The sequence below is a fragment of the Arachis ipaensis genome, chromosome B6, assembly GCF_059453495.1.
Source record: "Arachis ipaensis isolate K30076 ecotype BB chromosome B6, ASM5945349v1, whole genome shotgun sequence".
Taxonomy (NCBI): Eukaryota; Viridiplantae; Streptophyta; class Magnoliopsida; order Fabales; family Fabaceae; genus Arachis; species Arachis ipaensis.
This window is the reverse complement of record NC_142441.1, coordinates 111,101,418-111,123,373: the sequence shown is the minus strand read 5'-3', so window position 1 is coordinate 111,123,373 and position 21,956 is coordinate 111,101,418. Positions and strand designations below refer to the sequence as shown.

The 21,956-nt window shown below is 39.0% G+C and overlaps 1 non-coding gene across 1 annotated transcript; it reads right to left on the bottom strand.

Annotated features, from left to right (window-relative positions):
- Positions 1-1,282: 1,282 nt before the first annotated feature.
- On the bottom strand, positions 1,283-1,390 carry LOC148562311 (small nucleolar RNA R71). The gene has a single exon (XR_015887790.1). It is a non-coding gene; the product is annotated as a small nucleolar RNA R71 (small nucleolar RNA).
- Between the last annotated feature and the right edge of the window lie 20,566 nt (positions 1,391-21,956).

The window sequence follows — 21,956 nt, the reverse complement described above, 5'->3', positions numbered from 1 at the left end:
TGCAAATTTATTTTCAAAAATCTTTTTCTCATTTTGTTTCATAATTTCAAAATCTTTACTAACAATTAATGTGATTGATTCAAAAATTTTAAGTTTGTTACCTGCCTAATAAGAAAGGTTCAATCTTTAAATTTTAAAATCCTATCTTTTGTTTCTTGTTAGTCAAGTAATCAACTTTAATTTTCAAAATCAAATCTTTTTAAATTTCTTTTTCAAATCTTTTTCAAAATAAATTTCAATCACATCTTTTTCAAAATTAATTTCAAAATCTTTTCTAACTTCTTATCTTTTCAAAATTTGATTTTCAAACCTTTTTCAATTAACCACTTAACTTTTTGTTTGATTCTTATCTTTTTCAAAACTACCTAACTAACTCTCTCTTTCTAATTTTCGAAAATCCCTTCCCTCTTTTTCAAAATTCCTTTTTAATTAACTAATTGTTTTAAACTTTAATTTAATTTAATTTCATTTTTCTTTTTAATTTTCGAATTATAACTTTGATTTTAAATTAAAAACAAAAATATTTTTATTTTATTTTATTTTATTTTCGAGGTCTCTCATCTCTCATCTCCTTCTATTTAATTATTCATCTACTAACACTTCTCTTCCACCCAAAATTCGAACACCATCTTCCTCTCTGTGTTCGAGTTTTTCTCTTCCCCTTCTTTTATTCTTCTCTTCTACTCACATAAAGGAACCTCTCTACTGTGGCAAAGAGGATCCCTATTATTTTCTATTCTCTTCTTTTTCATATGAGCAGGAACAAGGATAAGAACATTCTTGTTGATGCTGATCCTGAACCTGAAAGGACTCTGAAGAGGAAGCTAAGGGAAGCTAAGCACAACTCTCTGGAGAAAATCTGACAGAAATTTTCGAAAAAGAAGGAGACATGGCCGAAAATAATAACAATGCAAGGAAGATGCTTGGTGACTTTATTGCACCAAATTCTAATTTACATGGAAGAAGCATCTCAATCCCTGCCATTGGAGCAAACAATTTTGAGCTAAAGCCTCAACTAGTTTCTCTGATGCAACAGAACTGCAAGTTTCATGGACTTCCTTCAGAAGATCCTTTTCAGTTTTTAACTGAATTCTTGCATATCTGTGATACTGTTAAGACCAATGGGGTTGATCCAGAGGTCTACAGGCTTATGCTTTTCCCGTTTGCTGTAAGAGACAGAGCTAGAATATGGTTGGACTCTCAACCTAAGGATAGCCTGAACTCTTGGGATAAGCTGGTCACGACTTTCTTAGCCAAGTTCTTTCTTCCTCAAAAGCTTAGTAAGCTTAGAGTGGATGTTCAAACCTTCAGACAGAAGGACGGTGAATCCCTCTATGAAGCTTGGGAGAGATATAAGCAACTGACCAAAAAGTGTCCTTCTGACATGCTTTCAGAATGGACCATCCTGGATATATTCTATGATGGTCTGTCTGAGTTATCAAAGATGTCATTAGACCATTCTGTAGGTGGATCCATTCACCTAAAGAAAATGCCTGCAAAAGCTCAGGAACTCATTGACATGGTTGCTAATAACCAGTTCATGTACACTTCTGAAAGGAATCTTGTGAGTAATGGGACGCCTCAGAGGAAGGGAGTTCTTGAAATTGATGCTCTGAATGCCATATTGGCTCAGAACAAAATATTGACTCAGCAAGTCAATATGCTTTCTCAGAGTCTGAATGGAATGCAAGCTGCATCCAACAGTACTCAAGAGGCATCTTCTGAAGAAGAAGCTTATGATCCTGAGAACCCTGCAATAGCAGAGGTGAATTACATGGGGAACCCTATGGAAACACCTATAATCTCTCATGGAGAAATCATCCAAATTTCTCATGGAAGGATCAACAAAAGCCTCAACAAGGCTTTAATAATGGTGGAAGAAACAGGTTTGGCAATAGCAAGCCTTTTCCATCATCCACTCAGCAACGGACAGAGAATTCTGAGAAGAGTCCATCTAGCTTAGCAAATATAGTCTCTGATCTATCTAAGGCCACTCTAAGTTTCATGAATGAAACAAGATCCTCCATTAGAAATTTGGAGGCACAAGTGGGCCAGCTGAGTAAAAGGGTCACTGAAACTCCTCCTAGTACTCTCCCAAGCAATACAAAAGAAAATCCAAAGAGAGAGTGAGGGGCCATTGATTTGACCATCATGGCCGAACCTACAAGGGAGGAGAAGGACGTGAATCCTAGTGAGGAAGACCTCCTGGGACGTTCAGTGACCAATAAGGAGTTTTCCTTTGAGGAACCAAAGGAATCTGAGGCTCATCTAGAGACCATAGAGATTCCATTGAACCTCCTTCTGCCCTTCATGAGCTCTGATGAGTATTCTTCCTCTGAAGAGGATGAAGACATTACTGAAGAGCAAGTTGCCAAGTACCTTGGTGCAATCATGAAGCTGAATGCCAAATTATTTGGTAATGAGACTTGGGAAGACGAACCTCCCTTGCTCACCAATGAACTAAATGCATTGGATAGGCAGAAATTACCTCAAAAGAAACAGGATCCTGGTAAACTCCTAATTCCCTGTAACATAGGCACCATGACCTTTGAGAAGGCTCTATGTGACCTGGGGTCAGGAATAAACTTAATGCCACTCTCTGTAATGGAGAAACTTGGAATCTTTGAGGTACAAGCTACCAGAATCTCTTTAGAGATGGCAGACAACTCAAGAAAACAAGCTTATGGACTAGTAGAGGACGTTTTAGTAAAGGTTGAAGGCCTTTACATCCCTGCTGATTTCATAATCCTAGACACTGGGAAGGATGAGGATGAATCCATCATCCTTGGAAGACCCTTCCTAGCCACAGCAAGAGCTGTGATTGATGTGGACAGAGAAGAATTGATCCTGCAACTAAATGAGGACAACCTTGTGTTTAAAACTCAAGGATCTCCTTCTGCAACCATGGAGAGTAAGCATGAAAAGCTTCTCTCACTGCAGAGTCAACCAAAGCCCCTATAGTCAAACTCTAAGTTTGGTGTTGGGAGGCCACAACCAAACTCTAAGTTTGGTGTTGAACCCCCACATTCAAACTCTAAGTTTGGTGTTGGGAGGTTCCAACAATGCTCTGAACATCTGTGAGGCTCCATGAGAGCTCACTGTCAAGCTATTGACTTTAAAGAAGTGCTTGTTGGGAGGCAACCCAATGTTATTTAATTATATCTATTTATTTTCCATTGCTATTTTATGTTTTTTTAGGTTGATGATCATGTGGAGTCACAAAAACTACTGAAAAATCAAAAACAGAATGAAAAATAGCTTTAAAAATAGCTCACTCTAGAGGAAGAACTTACTGGCGCTTAAACGCCAGTAAGAAGCATCAAACTGGCGTTTAACGCCAGAAAGAAGCATCAAGCTGGTGTTAAACGCCAGAAACAAGCACCAGACTGGCATTTAATGCCAGAACAGAGCATGGAAGTGGCGTTAAATGCCAGAAACAGGCAATATTTGGGCGTTTAACGCCAGAAACAAGCAGCAGTCTGGCGTTAAACGCCAGGATTGCACAGCAAGGGTGTTTTACACGCCTAATTGGAGCAGGGATGTTAAGTCCTTGGCCCCAATGGATCTGTGGACCCCACAGGATCCCCACAGGATCTGTGGACCCCACAGGATCCCCACAGGATCTGTGGACCCCACAGAATCCCCACCACTTCTTCTCTCCTCATTCACACCTTTTTCATAACTCTCTTCCCCAAATACCCTTCACCAATCACCTCAATCACTCTTCCCTATCACCTCTTCACCACTCACATCCATCATCTCTTCCCCATAAACCCCACCTACCTCCAAAATTCAAACTCTTTTCCCTCCCAAACCCAACCCTAATGGCCGAACCATAAATCTTCCCCCACTCCTATATAAACCCCTCATTCCTTCTTCATTTTCCCACAAAATAACCCTCTCTTCTTCCCCTTGGCCGAATACACCTTCTCCCTCTATCTCCTCCATTTTTCTTCTTCTTCTCCTTCTTTCTTTCTTCTTTTGCTCGGGGACGAGCAAATATTTTAAGTTTGGTGTGGTAAAAGCATTGCTTTTTATTTTTCCATAACCATTAATGGCACCTAAGGCCAGAGAAACCTCAAGAAAGAGGAAAGGGAAGACAAAAGCTTCCACCTCCGAGTCATGGGTGATGGAGAGATTCATCTCAAGGGTCCATAGCTCAGTAGTAGAGCATTTGACTGCAAAACAAGAGATCATGGACCTCAACAAGAGCATGAGGAAATTCCTCACCATGAAATCTCTGAGATGCCTCAAGGGATGCACTTTGCTCCACACAACTATTGGGAGCAACTAAGGGAGGAGCAACAAAGACAAGGAAGAGACATAGAGGAGCTCAAGAGCACCATTGGTTCTTCAAGAAGAGGAAGACGCCACCCTCACTAAGGTGGACCCGTTCCTTAATCTCCTTGTTCTTATTTTCCTGTTTTTCGTTTATTATGCTTTATCTTTTATTTATGTTTGTGTCTTTACTATATGATAATTAGTGTCTAAGTGTCTATGTCTTAAAGCTATGAATGTCCTATGAATCCATCACTTCTCTTAAATGAAAAATGTTTTAATTACAAAAGAACAAGAAGTACATGAATTTCGAATTCATCCTTGAAATTAGTTTAATTATTTTGATGTGGTGACAATACTTTTTGTTTTCTGAATGAATGCTTGAACAGTGCATATGTCTTTTGAATTTGTTGTTTATGAATGTTAAATATGTTGGCTCTTGAAAGAATAAGGAAAAAGGAAAAATGTTATTTGATGATCTGAAAAATCATAAAAATGATTCTTGAACCAAGAAAAAGCAGTGAATACAAAAGCTTGCGAAAAAAAAAGAAAAAAAGAGAAAAGAAAAACGGCAAAAAAAAAAAGAGAAAAAGAAAAAGCAAGCTGAAAAAGCCAAAAGCTCTTTAAACCAAAAGGCAAGAGCAAAAAGCCAATAGCCCTTTAAACCAAAAGGCAAGGGTAATAAAAAGGATCCAAGGCTTTGAGCATCAGTGGATAGGAGGGCCTAAGCGGATAAACCAAGCTGTCCCTAACCATTTGCTTGTGGCGTGAAGGTGTCAAGTGAAAACTTGAGACTGGGCGGTTAAACTTGAGGTCCAAAGCAAAAGAAGAGTGTGCTTAAGAACCCTGGACACCTCTAATTGGGGACTTTAGCAAAGCTGAGTCACAATCTGAAAAGGTTTACCCAGTTATGTGTCTGTGGCATTTATGTATCCGGTGGTAATACTGGAAAACAAAGTGCTTAGGGCCACGGCCAAGACTCATAAAGTAGCTGTGTCAAGAATCAACATACTGAACTAGGAGAATCAATAACACTATCTGAATTCTAAGTTCCTATAGATGCCAATCATTCTGAACTTCAAGGGATAAAGTGAGATGCCAAAACTATTCAAAAGGCAAAAAGCTACTAGTCCCGCTCATCTGATTGGAGCTAAGTTTCATTGATATTTTGGAATTTATAGTATATTCTCTTCTTTTTATCCTATAATTGGGGACAAGCAACAATTTAAGTTTGGTGTTGTGATGAGCGGATAATTTATACGCTTTTTGGCATTGTTTTTACATAGTTTTTAGTATGATTTAGTTAGTTTTTAGTATATTTTTATTAGTTTTTAAATAAAAATCACATTTTTGGACTTTACTATGAGTTTGTGTGTTTTTCTGTGATTTCAGGTATTTTCTGGCTGAAATTGAGGGACTTGAGCAAAAATCATATTCAGAGGTTGAAGAAGGACTACAGATGCTGTTGGATTCTGACCTCCCTGCATTCAAAGTGGATTTTCTGGAGCTACAGAACTCCAAATGGAGCGCTCTCAATTGTGTTGGAAAGTAGACATCCAGGACTTTTTAGTAATATATAATAGTCCATACTTTGCTCGAGTTTAGATGACACAAACTGGCATTTAACGCCAGCTCTCTGCCCTATTCTAGAGTTAAATGCCAGAAACAGGTTGCAAAGTAGAGTTAAACGCCAGAAACAGGTTACAAACTGGCGTTTAACTCTAAGGAAGACCTCTACACGTGAAAGCTTCAATGCTCAGCCCAAGCACACACCAAGTGGGCCCCGGAAGTAGATTTCTGCATCATTTACTCATTTCTGTAAACCCTAGTAACTAATTTAGTATAAATAGGACTTTTTACTATTGTATTTATATCTTTAGTTTTATATGTAGTTTCATCTTTGGATTATCTTTTGATCCCTGGATCACGTTTTAGGGACTAGCCATTCGGCCATGCCTGGACCTTGTTCTTATGTATTTTCAACAGTAGAGTTTCTACACACCATAAATTAAGGTGTGGAGCTCTGCTGTTTCTCATGAATTAATGCAAAGTACTATTGTTTTTCTATTCAATTCAAGCCTATTTCTTATCTAAGATATGCACTTATTCTTCAACCTGAGGAAGGTGATGATTCGTGACACTCATCATCATTCTCACCCATGAACGCGTGCTTGACAACCACCTCCGTTCTACTTGCAATCGCTTAAGTGCATATCTCTTAGCCTTCTGGTTCATGACGCATGGTTGCCTTGCCTGACAACCGAGCCTTCCATTCCATGAGATCAGAGTCTTCGTGGTATAGGCTAGAATTATTGGTGGCCATTCTTGAGATCCGGAAAGTCTAAACCTTGTCTGTGGTATTCCGAGTAGGATCCAGGAAGGGATGGCTGTGACGAGCTTCAAACTCGCGAGTGCTGGGCGTAGTGACAGACGCAAAAGGATGACTGAATCCTATTCCAGTGTGATCGAGAACCGACAGATGAATAGCCGTGCGGTGACAGTGCATTTTGGACCATTTTCACTGAGAGGACGGGATGTAGCCATTGACAACGGTGATGCCCTGCATAAGCTTGCCATGGAAGGGAATAGGAATGATTGGATGAAGACAGCAGGAAAGCAGAGGTTTAGGAGGAACGAAAGCATCTCTATACGCTTATCTGAAATTCTCACCAATGAACTACATAAGTATCTCTATCCTAGTTTATATCTTAATTATGTTTTAATTATCAATTCTCTATAACCATCTGAATCCGCCTGACTGAGATTTACAAGGTGACCATAGCTTGCTTCAAGCCGACAATCTCTGTGGGATCGACCCTTACTCACGTAAGGTTTATTACTTGGACGACCCAGTGCACTTGCTGGTTAGTTGTGTGAAGTTGTGACAAAGTGTGATTCACGTTTGAGAGCACCAAGTCTTTGGCGCCATTGTTGATGATCGCAATTTCGTGCACCACTGAGCAACAATGGTTATCTAATTGGCTTAGGTAGGCAAATAGAAAAGGTTGTTTGGTGAGTCAATTTCACATAAAGAAATAAATAAGAAAAGAAAGAAAGCAAATAAAGGGTTTGGTATAAAAACAGTGCAAGAAAATAGTAAAGGTTTCGGAGATGTTTATCTTTCCGAATTCAAAGTTCTTGCCAACTGTTTTAACAATGTGAGATTCCTTCCATGGAAAATTGTAATTAACTAAACCCTAATCTCTTAGTGATTTAGTTTTCTCTAACCTTCATTAACTGCCACTCTCGTGGTTACTTAATTCTGATTAGAGGGTTAAGTTCAAAAACTAGTTTATGGCCACAAAAACTCTAATTACCCAAAGCTAACAGGATTATATGTTATATATCTCAATTAGTTCATGTAATTGGCAATTTAGGAGGAATTTATTTTTAAGTTGTTGTTCAAGTGAGATAACTCTCTTGAGAATCACAAGAACTCATGTGGAATAAAGATCATACTCTCGTTCCATCCAAATTCATAAGATTAAGAACGAATACATCCTTGGAATTGAATCAAAACATTAATTAAAATAGAAGAATAATAGTTCTAATCAATAGAAATAAACAGAGCTCCTAACCTTAACCAAGAGGTTCAGTTGCTCATGACTTACAGAGAAAATAGGGTTCTAAAAAGTGCGGAAGGGCAAAGATTCCAAGATACAAGAGATCTTTTCCCTTTTATATTAACCTAATTTTATTTGGAAAATAAAGTAAAATAATAAATCCTAAAACCAAAAGGTATTGTTGGTAATTAAAAATTACAAAAAAAATAAAATAAAACTAATAAATGCTAAATCCACTTGAGAAGCCAAAGAGAGAGTGAATTCCGTTAGGCTACTAGCGTTAAACGCCAGTAGTCACATGCATGCTTGTGTCCCTTTTGGTGCTAAACGCCAGTTGGGCATTTAGCGCCCATAGGGGGTACTGTCAGCTTTGTTTCTTTTTGCTCCAAACTTTGCCAAATAGCTCTGAATTTCACCTGAAATCATAAAAACACTAAAACAACTCAAAGTAGCATCCAAAGGGGATTTTTGCACTAAAATCAAGTAAAAATAAATAAAATATTACTAAAAATAACTAGAAAATACTAAGAAAAAGGGTACAAGATGCTCACACATTACAACACTAATGAGCATATATTTTATACGCTTTTTGGCATCACTTTCATATAGTTTTTAGTAGTTTTTATTTAGTTCTTATTGAGTTTTTATAGGTTTTAGTGTTAAAATCATATTTTTGGATTCTACTATGAGTTTTTGTATTTTTGGACAATTTCAGGTATTTTCTGGTTGAAATTGAAGAGCTGGAGTAGAAGTCTGATTTAGAGACAGAGAAAGCACTGCAGATACTGTCTGGATCTGACCTGCCTGCATTCAGAAGAGCGTATCTGGAGCTACATAAGTCCAAATAGAGCGCTCTTAACGGCTATGGAAAGCTGACTTTCAGAGCTTTCCAGCAATATATAATAGTTTATACTTTGCTTCGTATTAGAAGGCCCAAAACTGGCATCCAACGCTAGCTACCTGCCTCCTTCCAGGTGTCCAGCACCCAAAGAGCAAAGACCAATGTGCAAATGCCAAAAGAGGACCCCCTAGCTGGCGTTCTGATGAGCGGAGAATTTATACGCTTTTTGGCATTGTTTTTATTATGTTTTAAGTATATTTTAATTAGTTTTTATTATATTTTTATTAGTTTTTATTTAAAAATCACATTTCTGGACTTTACTAAGAGTTTGTGTGTTTTTCTGTGATTTCAGGTATTTTCTGGCTGAAATTGAGGGACCTGAGCAAAAATCTGATTCAGAGGCTGAAAAAGGACTGCAGATGCTGTTGGATTCTGACCTCCCTGCACTCAATTTCAGAAGTGGGTTAGCTGAGTAAGAAAATTACTGAACTCCCTCTTAGTACTCTCCTAAGCAATACAGAAGAGAATCCAAAGAGAGAGTACAAAGCCATAAATTCGTCTCTCATGGCCGAACCTGGAGAGGAGGAAGAGGCAGTGATCTCCACTGAAGAAGACCTCAGTGGATGTCCACTGACCTCCATGGAGTTCCCTGATGAGGAACCTTGGGAATCTGAGGCTCACACTGAGACCATAGAGATTCCATTAAATTTACTTTTGCCATTCATGAGCTCTGATGAGTATTCTTCCTCTGAAGAGGATGAAGATGTTACTGAAGAGCAAGTTGCTAAGTAACTTGGAGCAATCATGAAGCTAAATGCCAGGTTGTTTGGTAATGAGACTTGGGAGGATGAACCTCCATTGCTCATCAAAGAACTGGATGACTTGACTAGGCAGAAATTACCTCTGAAGAGACAAGATCCTGGAAAGTTCTCAATACCTTATACCATAGGCACCATGACCTTTGAGAAGGCTCTGTGTGACCTGGGATCAAGTATAAACCTTATGCCTCTCTCTGTAATGGAGAAGCTAGGAATCATTGAGGTACAAGCTGCAAGAATCTCACTAGAGATGGCAGATAATTCAAAGAAACAGGCTTATGGACTTGTAGAGGATGTCTTGGTAAAAGTTGAAGACCATTACATCCCTGCTGATTTCATAATCCTAGAGACTGGGAAGTGTATGGATGAATCCATCATCCTTGGCAGACCCTTTCTAGCCACAGCAAAAGCTGTGATTGATGTTGACAGAGGAGAATTGATCATTCAAGTGAATGAAGACTCCCTTGTGTTTAAAGCTCAAGGATATCCCTCTGTCACCATGGAGAGGAAGCATGAAGAGCTTCTCTCAATACAGAGTCAAACAGAGCCCCCACAATCAAACTCTAAGTTTAGTGTTGGGAGGCCACAACCAAACTTTAAGTTTGGTGTTGATCCCCCACATTCAAACTCTAAGTTTGGTGTTGGGAGGTTCCAACATTGCTCTGAATATCTGTAAAGCTCCATGAGAGCCACTGTCAAGCTATTGACATTAAAGAAGCGCTTGTTGGGAGGCAACCCAATTTTTACTTATCTATATTAAATTTTTATTTTCTTTTGTTATTTTATGTTTTCTATAGGTTGATGATCATGTGAAGTCACAAAAAAACAATTGAAAAATCAAAAATAGAAGGAAAAACATAATGAAAAACAGAACATCCTGGAGGAGAAACTTACTGGCATTTAAACGCCAGTAAGGATAGTAGAATGGGCGTTAAACGCCCAGTCTGGCACCATTCTGGGCGTTTAACGCCAGAAATGGGCACCAAACTGGCGTTTAACGCCAGGATTGGCAACAAGGGGCGTTTTGCATGCCACATGGTGCAGGGATGAGAAATCCTTGACACCTCAGGATCTGTGGACCCCACAGGATCTCCACCTACCACACCTCTCTCTCTCTTCTTCACCCATTCACCAATCACCTCAATACCTCTTTCCCAAAAACCCCTCACCTATCAAATCCCACCATTCTCTTCACCACTTACATCCATCCTTCATAAAACCCCACCTACCTCACCATTCAAATTTAAACCACTTTCCCACCCATAATGGCCGAACCATACCCCCCTCCCCACTCCTATATAAACCCATCTTCAATCCTTCATTTTCACACCACCTAAACACCACTTCTCCCCCTTGTTCAAAATACAAAGCCCCCTCCATCTCCTCTATTTCTTCTTCTTCTACTCTCTTCTTCCTTCTTTTGCTCGAGGACGAGCAACCTTCTAAGTTTGGTGTGGTAAAAGCTAAAGATTTTTTGTTTTTCCATAACCATTAATGGCACCAAAGGCCGGAGAAACCTCTAGAAAGAGGAAAGAGAAGGCAAAAGCTTCCAGCTCCGAGTCATGGGAGATGGAGAGATTCCTCTCAAGGGTGCATCAAGACCACTTCTATGAAGTTATGGCCAAGAAGAAGGTGATCCCCGAGGTCCCTTTTAAGCTCAAAAAGGGTGAATATCTGGAGATCCGACATGAGATCCGAAGAAGAGGTTGGGAAGTTCTCACCAACCCCATTCAACAAGTCGGAATCTTAATGGTTCAAGAGTTCTATGCCAATGCATGGACCACCAAGATCCATGATCAAAGTGTGAACCCGGATCCTAAGAATTGGCTTACAATGGTCCGAGGGAAATACTTAGACTTTAGTCTGGAAAATGTAAGGTTGGCATTCAATTTGCCTATGATGCAAGGAGATGCACACCCATACACTAGAAGGGTCAACTTTGATAAAAGGTTGGACCAAGTCCTCATGGACATCTGTGAAGAGGGCGCTCAATGGAAGAGTGATTCAAGAGGAAAGCCGGTTCAACTAAGAAGGCATGACCTCAGGCCCGTGGCTAGGGGATGGTTGGAGTTTATCCAACGCTCAGTCATTCCTACTAGCAACCGGTCTGAAGTTACTATAGACCGAGCTATCATGATTCATAGCATCATGATTAGAGAAGAAGTAGAAGTTCATGAGGTTATATCCCAAGAACTCTACAAGGTGGCGGACAAGTCCTCCACTATGGAAAGGTTAGCCTTCCCTCATCTCATTTGTCACCTCTGCAATTCAGCTGGAATTGACATAGAGGAAGACATCCTCATTGATGAGGACAAGCCCATCACTAAGAAAAGGATGGAGCAAGTGAGAGAACCTCACCAAGAGCATGAGGAAACTCCTCATCATGAAATCCCTGAGATGCCTCAAGAGATGCATTTTCCTCCACAAAACTATTGGGAGCAAATCAACACCTCCCTAGGAGAATTAAGTTCCAACATGGGACAACTAAGGGTGGAGCACCAAGAGCACTCCATCCTCCTCCATGAAATTAGAGAAGACCAAAGAACCATGAGAGAGGAACAACAAAGGCAAGGAAGAGACATTAAGGAGCTCAAGCACTCCATAAGATCTTCAAGAGGAAGAACAATCCGCCATCACTAAGGTGGACCCGTTCTTTAATTTCCTTGTTCTTTATTTTCTGTTTTTCGAAAATTATGCTTTATGTTTATCTATATTTGTGTCTTTATTACATGATCATTAGTGTCTAAGTGTCTATGCCTCAAAGCTATGAAAATGAATCCATCACCTTTCTTAAATGAAAAATGCTTTAATTGAAAAAGAAAAAGAAGTGCATGAATTTCAAATTTTAAAACAGTTTAGTTATTTTGATGTGGTAGCAATACTATTGTTTTTCTGAATGAATGCTTGAACAGTGCATATTTTTGAATTTGTTGTTTAAAGAATGTTAAAATTGTTGGCTCTTAAAAGAATGATGGGAAAAGGAGAAATGTTATCTGATGATCTAAAAATTCATAAAATTGATTCTTGAAGCAAGAAAAAGCAGTGAAAGGCTTGCAAAAAAAAAATAAAAAAGAAAAAAAAAAGAAAAGCAAGCAGAAAAAGCTAATACCCCTTTAAACCAAAAGGCAAGGGTGATAAAAAGGATCCAAGGCTTTGAGCATCAGTGGATAGGAGGGCCCACAGGAATAAAATCCTGGCCTAAGCGGCTAAACCAAGCTGTCCCTAACCATGTGCTTGTGGCGTGAAGGTGTCAAGTGAAAACTTGAGACTGAGCGGTTAAAGTTGAGGTCCAAAGCAAAAAGAAGAGTGTGCTTAAGAACCCTGGATACCTCTAATTGGGGACTCTAGCAAAGCTGGGTCACAATCTGAAAAGGTTCACCCAATTATATGTCTGTGGCATTTATGTATCCGGTGGTAATACTGGAAAACAAAGTGCTTAGGGCCACGGCCAAGACTCATAAAGTAGCTGTGTTCAAGAATCAACATACTTAACTAGGAGAATCAATAATGCTATCTGGATTCTGAGTTCCTATAGATGCCAATCATTCTGAACTTCAAGGAATAAAGTGAGATGCCAAAACTGTTCAGAAGCAAAAAGCTAAAAGCCCCGCTCATCTAATTAATACTGATCTTCATAGATGTTTTTGGAATTCATTGTATATTCTCTTCTTTTTTATTCTGTTTGATTTTCAGTTGCTTGGGGACAAGCAACAATTTAAGTTTGGTGTTGTGATGAGCGGATAATTTATACGCTTTTTGGCATTGTTTTTAGTATGTTTTTAATATATTTTAGTTAGTTTTTATTATGTTTTTATTAGTTTTAAATAAAATTCACTTTTCTGGACTTTACTATAAGTTTGTGTGTTTTTCTGTGATTTCAGGTATTTTCTGGCTGAAATTAAGGGACCTGAGCAAAAATCTTATTCAGAGGCTGAAAAAGGACTGCAGATGCAATTGGATTCTGACCTCCCTGCACTCAAAGTGGATTTGGAGCTACAGAAGCCCAATTGGTGTGCTCTCAATTGCGTTGGAAAGTAGACATCCTGGGCTTTCCAGCAATATATAATAGTTCATACTTTGCCTGAGATTTGATGGCCCAAACCGGCGTTCCAAGTCAGCTCAAGAATTCTGGCATTTAACTCCAAAACTGGCACAAAAGCTGGAGTTAAACGCCCAAACTGGCACAAAAGCTGGAGTTTAACTCCAAGAAAAGTCTCTACACAAGAAAGCTTCAATGCTCAGCCCAAGCACACACCAAGTGGGTCCGAAAGAAGATTTCTGCATTAATTACTGATTTCTGTAAACCCTAGGCTACTAGTTTTCTATAAATATGACCTTTTGCCATTGTATTTTCATACTATCGGTCTTTGATAAGTCTTATGCTATCTTAGACACGTTTGGAGGCTGGCCATTCGGCCATGCCTAGACCTTGTTCTTATGTATTTTCAATGGTGGAGTTTCTACACACCATAGATTACGATGTGGAGCTCTGCTGTTCTTCAAGAATTAATACAAAGTACTATTGTTTTTCTATTCAACTCAAGTCTATTTCTTCTCCAAGATATTTATTCATTCTTCAACTTGATGGATGTGATGATCCGTGACACTCATCATCATTCTCACCTATGAACATGTGCCTGACAACCACCTCTGTTCTACTAGCAATGGCTTGAATGCGTATCTCTTGGGTTTCTAATCTAAGATTGGAATCTTCGTGGTATAGGCTAGAATTATTGGTGGCCATTCCTGAGATCCGGAACGTCTAAACCTTGTCTGTGGTATTCTGAGTAGGATCTGGGAAGGGATGACTATGACGAGCTTCAAACTCGCGATTGTGGGACGTGTGACAGACGCAAAAGGATCAATGGATCCTATTCTGACATGATCGAGAACCGACAGATGATTAGCCGTGCGGTGACAGCGTATTTGGAACGTTTTCACTGAGAGGACGGAAAGTAGCCATTAACAACGGTGATGCCCAACATAAAGCTTGCCATGGAAAGGAGTATGAATGATTGGAAGAAGGCAATAGGAAAGCAGAGGTTCAGGAGGAACAAAGCATCTTTATACGCTTATCTGAAATTCCAACCGAAGAATTACATAAGTATCTCTATCTTTATTTTATGTTTTATTTATCTTTTAATTATCAATTCTCCATCACCATCTGAATCCGCCTGACTGAGATTTACAAAGTGACCATAGCTTGCTTCAAGCCGACAATCTCCGTGGGATCGACCCTTACTCACGTAAGGTTTATTACTTGGACGACCCAGTGCACTTACTGGTTAGTTGTGCGGAATTGTGACAAAGTGTGATTCACGTTTAAGAGCTCCAAGTCCTTTGGCGCCATTGTTGATGATCACAATTTCGTGCACCATAAAACTAAAGAAATATTTGGTACATGAGTATGTGATGCAGAAGTGGGAATTATGGGTAGCTAGGCACGAATTTAGAGTTACATAGAGTGTGTGTGTGTTAGGTGAGAGCTTAGGTTAGTCAAAGATTCATATTACAGCTCACTTGGCCATACATATATCCTCACCTTCACCTTAGCCCCATTACAACCTTAAAAAGACCTCATGATGTTTGCATTGGTATACTAAATTTTTGTTGATTGGTTAGATGAAGAACAAAGTTTAGAAAGCATGACTAGAGAAGAGTAGAGTGAATTAACCCTAGACACTTGAGCGATTAGAGTGCATATACACTACCAGTGAGGGTTCAATGCTTGATTCTATGTTCCCTGCTTTCATGAGCTATCTTCTTACAAGTTTACTTGTCTTTTATTGTATGATTTGAATTAGTGGAATCTGGTTTATTTTTGTCTTGGGAACCTATTCACTTTTTAACCATGTAAACAAAATCATCTTAGCATATAGTTGCATTCATAGGTTGCATCTCATGAGTCTTACTTTCCTCCATTCATTCTGTATATCTCCTTGAGCTTAGCATGAAGACATGCTAATATTTAAGTGTGGAAAGATTGATAAACCACTATTTTATGATTTATCTTGTGCTCAATTCCCCAGCAACGGCGCCAAAAATTGATGGGGGTGGAAATTAGCTGATTAAGAAATTAATATAGAAATAACGTTGCGAGTACAGTTCCTAATCGACGAAAATCCGCTTATCAATTTAGAAGGGTTGTCACAAGTTTAGAATAAAAATACTGGGAGTAGAAATCCCAGGTCGTCTCCCAACGAGTTGACAAAAGGGTGCTATTTCATTAGTCAGGAGTTTTCTGAGAAATTTTGAGAGTTGAAGAACAGGAATTTAAGTAATCGTAAATTAAAGCAGTATAAATTAAAAGAGGTTTTATATAATCAGAATAAAAAGCCTTGACCGGGGGAAGATTAATTGGAAGTTCTATTCTTGTTGGATTTTTCCAAGTGGAATAGCAAGAGGTTGTTGTTTTCACTTAGTTAACCCTTACTAAATAAAGGAAAGTCAAGTGATAGAGCTAACTCTTATTCGTAAGTCCTAATCATCTCCTTATGGAAGGATTAGCGTTAGTAAATAGAGAGTTAACCAACGACTTCTAATTGAACTAATCACTTGAGTATTCCAATTCAAGGGACTCCTTTTAATCAACCCCCAAGTCAAGTTGGGAGTCTACTCCATTGACATGAATGTAACTTTCATAAATGATAAAAAGGAATAAGAAGAAGACATGATAAATTAAATAAAATAATAACTGAAAATTAATTAAAGATAAAAATAGTTCTTTGCATTAATAAATCCCAAAATCATAATATACCTATCTGAACAGGGTTAATAGGTAACTAAAAGAGTAAAGGAATAAGAAAATAAACTAGAATAATGAAACTTCAACGGAGGTAGTGACTCTTCTTAATATCCAAAGCAAAAGCATAAAACTAGAAATCTATGAATGTAAAAGAAACCTAGAGGAAGTAGTAATTTCTCTCTAAGATTCAAAACTAAAACTAAAAACTATGCGAATGAGAATGTCTGTTGAGTCTCTACTTGTCCCCTGGCTCTAGTCTGTGTTTTTGGGCCAAAAACTGGGTCCAAACTTGGCCCAAAATCGCCCCCAGCGTTTTCTGTGATTTCTGTAGATATCGCACATCACGCGTACACGTCAGTCACGCGTATGCGTCGTATGGAAAATTTCCTTGTCACGTGTACGCGTCAGTCACGTGCACGCGTCGCCATGCAAACTCCAATTCACGCGCACACGTGAGCCATGCGTGCGCGTCACTTCTCGCTGGTTGTCTCCTTTATTTCTTGTGCTCCTTCCATTTTTGCAAGTTTCCTCTCCATCCTCTAAGCCATTCATGCCCTATAAAGCCTGAAAACACTTAACGCACAGATCATGACATCGAATGGTATAAAGGGGAGTTAAAAATATACAATTTAAAGGCTCAGAAAGTAAGTTTTCAATCATATAACAAAATTGGAAAGGAATTGTAAAATCATGCAAATTATATGAATAAGTGTGCAAAGACTTGATAAAACCACTCAATTGAGCACAAGATAAACCATAGTGGTTTATCAATGATCTAACAAATTAGCTCTGTTCATCACATTAAGATGAATGTGCCTGACAAACACCCGCATCTACTTGGGTTCAGAATGCGTCTTTCACCGGACAAGGATGAACCAATAACTATGTTTATACATCTCTCAGATGACTAATCCACGACTTTGTTGGGGAGTTCTCGAGACATCAGTTCAGCCGATTTCTGGGGAGATTAGGGTCTCTGTTGTAGAGGCTAGAACCCAAGGTGCATCATTCTCTGATCCGGAAGATCTGACCTTGTCTGTGGCGTTTTGAGTAGGATCATTAAGGAGAATGAACTGTACGAGCTTCACTCTCAATCAGAATGGATCCGCACTAAACCTGGGGTTCAGATCTGGAGGAGTATTAGTAGCTGCTCAAACCGGTGTCAATCACATATAGCCTGCCATTGAAGAAATCACTCACAAGCAAAGAGAGCAGTTATACCAGAGTTAATTCAGAAAGACAAAGCAACTCTAATCCTCAACTCTATTCCCATTATTGATTCCATTTAATTTACAGAGTATCTTTATTAGTTATATGTTTTCATAGTTTCATGATCATCGTACTTCAACAACCTTCTGATCTGCCTGACTAAGACCTACAAGATAACCATAGCTTGCTTCAAGCCACAATACTCGTGGGATCGACCCTGACTCGCTCAGGTATTACTTGGACGACCTAGTGCACTTGCTGGTATTGCTTTACAGAAGTGTGGGGATTCGTACGCACCAAGTTTTTAGCGCCATTGCCAGGGTTTGTTGAGTTTGGACAAACTAACGGATTGTCTTGCTCCCTAGATCAGGTAATTTATTTTATTTTATTTTATTTTATTTTATTTGAGTCTTTTAATTTTGTTTTCATCTTCTTCAATTTTCGAAAATCATAAAAACTTTTTCAAAAATATTTTTCTTTTCTTTGTTTGATCTTTGATTTTATTTGAGTCTCTTTATTTTGTGTTTTTCTTGAGTTTTTTATTTTTATTCTCTTCTTCTCTAATTTTCGAAAAATTCAAAAACCTTTTCAAAATTATTTTTATTTTCTTTTCTCAATTGGTTAGAGCCTTGTGCTTATGTTCTTGGTAATTGTTGTTCCTTTGAGTCTTTCTTTCTAAACATTTTCAAAAATATTTTTTTTTGTTAAATCTTATTTCAATTTTTAAGTTTGGTGTTTTCTTGTTGTGTTTCTTTTAATTTTCAAAAATTTGCTTTTACTTTTCTAAAACTTTTAAGTTTAGTGTTCTTTTTATGTTCTTGTGTTCTTTGAGTCTTTGAATTTTGTTATTTTTTTCTTGTGAGTCTTCAAAGTGTTCTTGAGTCTTTTATGTATTTTGATCTTAAAATTTTTAAGTTTGGTGTCCCTTTGTGTTTCCCTCCAAAATTTTTGAAAATCAAGGGTACTAGATCTAAAAATTTTAAGTCTTGAGTCTTTTGTGTGTTTTTCTCTTTCATCATTAAATTCAAAAAATAAAAAAAATATCTTTTCTATTTTTATTTAACCATAATTTTTTAAATTTTAACATAGAAATTCAGATTTTAATTCAAAATTTTTATCTTATCATATCTTAGTCTTCAAGTTTTCAAAAATCAAATCTTTTCAAAAATTAAATCTTATCTTTTTCTCATCTTTTTTAAAATTTAAAAAATCTTATCTTAGAGTGGAAGTTCAAACCTTCATACAAAGAGTGGAAGTTCAAACTTTCAGACAAAGAGAAGGTGAATCCCTCTATGAAGCTTGAAAAAGATACAAGCAGCTGATCAGGAGATGTCCTCCTGACATGCTCTCAGAATGATCCATCATAGGTGTGTTCTATGATGGCTTGTCTGAGATATCCAAGATTTTCTTGGATAGATCTGTAGGTGGATCCCTCCACTTGAAGAAAACACCTACGGAAGCAAGAGAACTCATTGAAATGGTTACTAACAATCAGTTTATGTACACTTCTGAAAGAAATCCTGTGAACCATGGAATCTCTCAGAAGAAAGAAGTTCATGAAGTTGAGACTCTGAATGCCATCTTGGCTCAAAATAATATCTTGACCCAACAGGTCAACATGATCTCTCAACATCTAACTGGGATGCAAACTGCAGCTGGCAATGCTCAGGAAGCTTTTCCTGAAGAAGGAGCTTATGATCCTGATCAACCCACCATGGAGGAGGTAAATTACATGGGAGAACCGTATGGAAACACCTACAATCCTTCATGGAGGAACCATCCTAACCTTTCATGGAAGGATCAACAGAAACCTTAGCAAGGTTTCAACAACAATCAAGGTGGTAGGACCCAGAATGGGTTCAATAACAGACCACCATTCGCATCTTCTCAAGGGAATATAGAAATCTCTAAGCAGAGCCTTTCTGACTTAGTGACTCTGGTTTCCAGCCTCTCTAAGGCCACTCAAAGTTTCATTAATAAAACAAGGTCTTCCATTAGAAATTTGGAGGTGCAAGTTGGTCAATTGAGCAAGAGGATCCCTGAGATTCCTCCTAAAACTCTTCCCAATAATACTGAGATTAATCCAAGAGAAGAGTGCAAGGCCATAACTATTGAAGACATGGCCGAATCAGAGAAGAATGGGAGGGTGTTGGACGCCAGTAAAGAAACCTTCACTGGGCGTTCAATGCCCACAATGGCAGTAAGCCTAGCGCTGAACGCCAGTGAGGAATTCGTCACTGGTCGTTCAACGCCCATCATGGCAGCAGAGCTGGCGTTAAACGCCAGCTAGGGAGCACTGGCTGGGTGTTCAATGCCCAAACACCTAGGCTTCTTGGCGTTGAACACCGGTGAGGAACCCCTCACTGGGCATTCAACGCCCAACCAGGTAGGCTTCTTGGCATTGAACACCAGTGAAGAACTCCTCATTGGGTGTTCAACGCCCAACCATGCAACCATTCTGGTGCTGAACACCAGAGAAGAACCCCTCACTGGGCGTTCAACACCCACTCACCCAGGGAAGCTGGCGTTGAACGCCAGCAAAGACATCCCTGCTGGGCGTTCAATGCCCAAAATGTTAGAGGGACTGGCGTTTAACGCCAGTCAGGCTGGACAGCAAGGGTGTTCAACGCCCAATAAGCTAACAGAGCTGGCGTTGAACGCCAATCAAAGCTCACCCCTTGAATGCCTAAATCCCACTCAAGAACCCTCTAGCCTAGAACCAAAGAAAACCATAAAGACCATTGAGGTTCCTTTGCATGCACTTCTGTAGTGCATGAATTCTGATGAATACTCATCCTCAAGTGAGGATGAAGATACTAGGGAAGTGCAAGTTGCCCGGTACCTAGGAGCTCTTATGAAGCTGAATACCAAGTCATTTGGTAGAAAGCCTCTGGAGGAAGAACCCCCACTGCTTACCAAAGAACTCCATGCTTTGGTTCAGCAAGAGCTACCTCAGAACCTTCTAGATCCTGGACATTTTCTGATTCCTTGCACCATAGGCACCATGACCTTTGAAAAGGCTCTGTGTGACCTAAGGTCAAGCATTAACCTCATGCCACTTTCTGTAATGGAGAAACTGGACATCATTGAGGTGAAATCTGTAAACATCTCACTAGAGATGGCAGACAAGACAATGAAAAAGCCATATGGCTTAGTGGAGGATGTCTTGGTTAAAGTTGAAAACCACTACATCCCTATAAACTTCATTGTCTTGGACATAGGAGAGGATGAGGATGACTGTGTCATCCTTAGAAGACCTTTCCTAGCCACAACCAATGCTATCATTGATGTGGCTAAGGGAGAACTGACTTTACAGTTAGGGGAGGACCACATCTTATTCAAGATGCCTCATCCCAATTCTTCCTCTAAGAAAGAGACAACTATGCAACACCTAGTGTTCCAACCCTCTCTTTCTGTGGAGAGCTTTACAAAACCCCGAGACATTAATTCTAAGTTTGGTGTTGGGCATCCCTCAACAAGCTCTAAGCACAAAAGAACTAAAAAGAAAGTACCTAAAGGCTGGAGGGACAAGAAAGTCCCAACTGAAGGCTTCTCACCTGGAATTAGAGTTGTCTTCGCTAAGAAGCCAGCCTTACCACATACAGTGAGTCATGTCCTGTCTCTAGAGCATGTGGAGCTGATTCATGAGAGGACAGGAAGAAAGTTCACTGTAAGAGGCAAAAATATGAGCCCTTACTCAGCTCTTTAAGGAGCTAAAGGTCAAGCTAGTGACGTTAAAGAAGCACTTGTTGGGAGGCAACCCAACCTTAATTAATTATTATTTCCTTTTATTTTGTTTTTCTCATTTTTAGAGTCATGATTATATGAAGCATTCAGTCAAGAGACAGAATTTCACAGCAGTGAAAACAGAACACTCTGGATAGAGTGTTAAAGTTAAACGCCAGCTGATAAACCCCATTTGTAGGGTTTATCTTATGCCTCATTTAAGGGATTTTATAACCTTTCCTCACATTTATTCAATAAAATAGCATGGTTTTATAACTTCTCCTTTAATTGTGGTTAAGAGTGAGAACATGCTTTTTAGGACTTAGAATAGCTAAATTTAAGTCACCTTGATTCCATTAGATGCCTTGATATGTTTGTTAAGTGATTTCAGATTTAGGAGGCAAAGATTTGATCAAGGAAATGAAGGAAAAGCATGTAAAAATAGAGAACTCATGAAGAAATGAAGGAATCGCAAAAGCTGTCAAGCCGACCTCTTCACACTTAATCGATCATAACTTGAGGTACAGAGGTCTAAATGATGCAGTTCTAGTTGCGTTGGAAAGCTAACATCCAGGGCTTCAAAACAATATAAGATTTGCCATAGTTGCTACACGTATGGTGACACGTACGCGCACTGTACGTGCACACATCGTTGCTGCCACATGATCCACTTAAAGCAATACGTGGCCAGTGAATTCTAAAGCCTTGTGGGCCCAATCCAACTCATTTATGATGCTATTTAAGCCAAGGATTGAAGGGAAATTAGGAGACTTTAT